The following is a 6,000-nucleotide window of genomic DNA, read 5'->3' as shown; positions in this document are numbered from 1 at the left end:
GAATTGACAATTGTTTGGACATTCCAGTCGAACCTACCTAATATTAACAACGTTTCTACGATAATTTCGTAACATTGTATTATTTCTTTTGTTGATTAGCTTGGTTAGGCTTATTTAAACACTTTGTTCTTTGCACCGACGTGTCACATCTCTTGGATGAAGATACACTAGCTCTCACTGGAAATCTAATCCAGAACCAATGCACTTGAACCATTTGACCACAACAAGGCACATTTAAAAAGAAGTTTCGATTTTGTTCGGAAAATTGTGATTAGGTGTAACATTTAAAAATATATTTAAGAAAGGGTACGGAGTAAACGCACTGTACTTTCTCGCTCGAATTTTTTACACTGACTTATGTTAGGCTGCAACTGTTATTGAAACATTTATTTGGGAAATTGCGAATAAAATAATGTTTTGAAAAACTTTGCTAGAAGAAACTTCAGGCCCAAAAGTAAAGTACCCATTGGTCATATTTCCGTTAGAAATAACTTGATCCATATATTAGAATTATAAAGGATATAATTGTATATGAACTATAAGCAAAAGCGTCTGAGTAATTTCTGAGAAAATTATGCAAAAAGTCATCTCCAAGAATAAATTACCCCTTGTGGATCTTTTCAGTACAAACGAGCTATGCTATATTGTTAGTGTTTTCATAAAACATTTATTTATGAAATACGAACACAATCGCCTGAGTCGTTCTTGAGAAAATCGCAGGGTAAAACTTGCTGTCAAAAGTAATATACCATTTCTAGATTTTCCGGATGAGGGAATTATACCATATAGCTAGGTTATTTATGTAACACGTATTTATAAAATATGAACAACAAACTTCTCCTGAGTTGTTTTTAGGAAGGTCATCGGGAAAAGCTTACCCCCAAAGGTAAACTCTTCTATCTGTAATTTTGACAGTATATCGAGTAATTTTTAAGCAAATCGTAGGGAAAAATTTCACTGTCAAAGTAAACTATCTCTTTTGGATTTTTCTGTTCGGAACAAGCGAGTTATACCATATTGTAAGATTATTACAGAAAATATTTTTACTGAAATTAGAACAAATTTGTCTCAGTTATTACTGAGACAATTGTCCAAAAAAAAATCAACCCTTGAGAAAACCACTTCTTCTGTATGTTATCGGAATAAACTATTTATGCTCTATGTTAGTTTATTAATGAAATATTTCTTTACGAAATATGAACAAAATTGCCTGAGGCGTTAATGGGAAAACCATCGGGGGAAAGCTCACCCTAAGATTAAGCTACTCCTTCGAACGAGTTGTCATATTGTTAGGTAATTAATGATACATTTACTTATGAAATATGGTTGAGAAAATTGTGCATACCATATAGTAAATTACACCATATATATTTTTTTCAGAAAAATTATTCGTATGTGGTGGAGATTTGTTAATAAAATATATATTTATCAAAAGTAAATAAAATCGTCACAGCTTTTTTTATTTGAGAAAATTGAATTATTTTAAATTTTAATCCTTCAGTAAATTACCCTTGCTTTTAGGTGTCGAAGGACATAAAATTCGAAAGATATTATATTATTAAAACGTTATGTCTAGAATTCGATGCAGATACGTTGAACAGTATGGCCTCTATTTGAGTGCGTGGAAAAGCGTGACGAACCGAGAGACAAATAGATGGACAAACATCGAAAAATCATTTTTTTCGATATGTAGGAGCCATGTAACTTGAATTTATTGAAACCTGGTATTCGGTTTTTATAACTATCACCACACTTTCTTCTTTCGTCGCTCGAATGTGAAAACGAATAGGCCTACACCGACACGTAATGTGATAATTTGTAATCCCAAAAAATTAATTTGTTATGTTTAATGTGTGGTTAGTCTAGAAAAAAAAGCTTATGCATGTTACATCATTTTATTATCAGTTTTTCACGCTACTGTATAATTCGGTACGATTATAGTTAATATTCATGGCATATTTAGGAAGCATTCGCCTTCCTGTAAAATTTAGTTTTGTTTAAAGAAAGCACTCTTGATTTTTTTTCACACAGACTTGCATTTGTTGCACTTGTGGATATGAAACAAAAGGAGAGAGAGAGTCAATACTTTAAAAAGAAACACAGACACAGAAACACTAGAACAGTTTTTTTTTCTTCATGACAACGAGCTATCGCTGTGACTGTGTTCCTCACGCTGTGTGTAAAGCTGCAGGTTGCTCTTGTTTTGTTTTTTTCCTGTTCCTGACTCACAGACACTCGCAGTGAGTTGAAGCTGTGTAAAAACGGAGAGGGAACGGTTAAGCATACCATAACATAAACTAAAAACAATCGCTATTAGTAATAAATAGTAAGCTAATTCTGAATAAATACGTCATCAGAAAAACAAAAAGTTATTTCATTATTATATTATTTCGTTTCTTATTAACATAAAATTATACACTTTCTACAATGTTTTGTAAAGGAAAAAAATTGAACAGGACCGGATGGGATTCGATCTGGTGTCAAAACAGTATAAGAATTACTAGTCCGTCACGCTACCCACTTGACCACACAGATTTTCTTTTGTTGCCTATCATTTTCTTAAGAAATAAATGCTCATGGCCATAGAGCATGTCACTTCCAAACTTAAGACAACAGTTTTTCTCTTTGTTTATATATTTCCGTATAACATCTTGCTTACAGAAGCTAATTTATATTTGGCAGACAATTTACACCCTAGATTTAAGCCAATAAATGCAATATTTTACTGCAATTTCTAGTTCCTTGGTTCAGCTCTTCTCCTACCAATCTTGTTATTCCCTCTGCAATCGTGCTGTGCTACTCCAAAAATTCCCTCGAAAACATTATTGCCAGTATACACAAAACCGAACATAATTTTGTTTTTTGCTTATATTTTTATTATTTTATTATATTTTTTTGGAAATATCTCCTTAGATGGATTGCTTTCTATTATCTCCACGTACTAATAACTGAATTTTACCAATAAACATATGGAAAATGGAATAATTGCGAAAAATTGTGAGTTACAGTATACGCGCAATATTTTTTGCGCATGGGAGTACATTATTTTGAACAAATGATTCGATATTCACGAATCTTTCAAGAGTTATAGGAGAGAGTATTATGAGAAATCATTCTAAAAGTCATGGATAGCATACGTCTTTCTTGGAGTGAGTGGTGTAAAGGATATGAAGAACTTACCGTATTTGTCAACATTTTGGAGCCAATTGAAACGGATAGAACAAGGAACAATACATTAAAATGCGATAATTCTGGTAGCAGAGGCAGGCAATTATGTGAAAATAAATGATTTCATAAAAGATATTGGATTTTAATAATTTACTATAAAATGAAGAATAAAACACTGTCATGCCCATATTCGTCAATGACACATAAAATTGACTTACTTTTGTTTCTTTTGCTAACAATTGTTAGCTTTATTAATGAAATGTATGTTGTATTTACACATGATATGCACCATAATTAGCTTATTTGAACGGCTTGAGTGAACATAATGGAATATCACATTTTGTAAGTTTCGAGTAAACTGGAAAAGAAGGTTTAACATTCTTATGCGATTCAATGCAATGAAACATACCAAACAAGGTACTCCTGCCATCTTCAAGTACATTTCCGAAATTAAACTGCTTACATACTATTCTGTGGCTCGGTTATAATCCATTCCACGTAATAAGTCAATTTCACCGGAAGTGCTGTTTACCATTATGTTCGACGGAGACACTCGTTTCTATTCACAATTCAAATGGTAGAATATAATACAGGAATGAGATAAGTGATTCAGGGTTGAAATGGAAAACTTGTTTCCAAACACTACTTAATATATTTTAACAGTAGAAACGAGATACTTAGATTGCTATAGTTTCTTCGTTAATGGAGCATGTTTCAACAGTATATGTTATGTATGGTTATGCACAAGAATACTTTAAAGCGTATAATATATCTAATTTGAAATTTAGGCCATAATCACATTTTTTCCCAGGCAGAAACCAGTCCAGCCATAAAATAAGTGTACTCACATAAATTTTGAACAATAATGAACAATAATGCAACATAAACTTTAATGTATTTTTTTTCATTAAAAAAATCAAAGGTCATGATGCAGTTTTATTATCGACAATAATGTTTACATTCAGTGTATTAATGAGCAAATATTATGGCTTCATGACCTGCGAACAATATACTCTTTTCATAAATGCATGTGCTGTATTGATTATCTGAAGGGTCCTTCAAAATGTTCATATTGGAATTCCTCATCTTTTTCTTATATATATATATATATATATATATATATATATATATATATATATATATATATATATATATATATATATATATATATATAATTCTCGGTCCTCGTAATGATATCTAGAAATTGGATGCTCTCATTTCATGACTTACGTAGTTTACAATAGGAACAGTTGAAGCATTTTGGAGACTAGAGACGTTGCCCCGTGTATATGTTTCTATATTATTTTCCATTCTTAACTAGAGTTCTGTTGTATTTAGTCACCCTTGTTGGTACTTATTAATTCTCTGTCAACACGCAGTCTGCAATACCTTATTAGTAGAGAGTAGTTTATCAACTGATGCATTTGAAAGGCACATTCATGTGAACTTGTAAGGAACCAGTTTATTCATTTTGAACTGCTCTTTTAAGTAAGTGACTCCAGACCAAAGCTAGTTCCTTGCTCTTGCTCGTAGGAATTGTGGGGAACTCCGACATGGTAAGAGGATTTTTGACAAAAACAGAAAAGTGCAATTCTTTACAATAGTATTTTATACTTGCAGTTGAAGTACATTCTTTCACAAATGAATGACGGGGGAACCGTACATGTAGTACACCCACAACTGTGAGAAAAAGATATAAAAGTAAACCATGCAACTTGTCGAAGTTACCCATAATTTGTGGGTAACTTCGACAACTTTTCGGGGGAACACGGACGGCTTAGAAAGTTTATTTTTAATGTAATACAGGCAGCATATGAAATAATCTTAATGTATACGAAAAAGCAACAATTTATACTAATATGCTATAATGTCTTTTTTCTTTGTTAATCAAAAGGACACAAATGGAAGTCAAACAAAAGTTCGTTCTTTCTGGACCTGTTCTAATCACTTGACAGATAATCGTCACATGTAAAATAAGGGTCATCGACATTAGAAACACATAGTTCATGATATCAGGTAAAGCAACCCATACACTGTACCCAGTTCCCACCCTTTTGGGCTTTTGTGGTATTGAACCTTACATATGGGACAAACGTAGTTGTTATTGCGTTTGCGCAAAGATTGGGGTGCTTCGAAGGTTCGCTGGATCGGTCAAGAAAATAAAAGTTTTCGAGTGCTCCCCTGGTTAGCCTTAGGGCGAGATTGTAGTTTTCGAAGATCATCCATATACTCGGGAGAAGTGACTATTGTTCACGTGCATTTAAAACTATTTTAGCTGCCTTTTTCCTTTCACATAGATCTTTCTGTTTTGATATCGTCAATAGCCTAATTATGTTTCTATATAGTCTAATTAATCCCCTCCCTCTCTTTCCTGCCACCATACCCTCTGGCACATCCCTCATGATACAGTTCCTTCTTAACCAATATCACAACCAATTTTTCTTTCTCTTATTAAAAATATTTTTCTTCTTCCATTTCTAACACCCTCTCATTCGTTTTCCTCTCGACCCAGCTATTTCTCTCCATTCTTCTCCACGCTCATATTTCGAAAGCCTTCAATTGTTTCTCATCATTTTTGCATAATGTCCATGATTCTTCCTTATAAATAGAGTAAAATACAATACACGAAGCATTTTATGAGTCTTTTTTCAACTCTATTCAAGGTCCCACAAAATAGTATTTTCTTCATCCTAAAGGCTTCTTTCGCCATTTCTATTCTTGCTTTCATTGCACGTTCGCATATCATATCATTACTAAAGTCCATTCTAAACAAGAAGCAAATTGACAGCTCAAAAACACGTGCAAGTTGTTTTGAAGAAAGGAGTCTACGTC

Source organism: Thermobia domestica, chromosome 5 (assembly GCF_964235325.1).
Source record: "Thermobia domestica chromosome 5, izTheDome1.hap1.1, whole genome shotgun sequence".
NCBI classification, from domain to species: domain Eukaryota; kingdom Metazoa; phylum Arthropoda; class Insecta; order Zygentoma; family Lepismatidae; genus Thermobia; species Thermobia domestica.
This window is presented reverse-complemented; position numbering follows the sequence as displayed.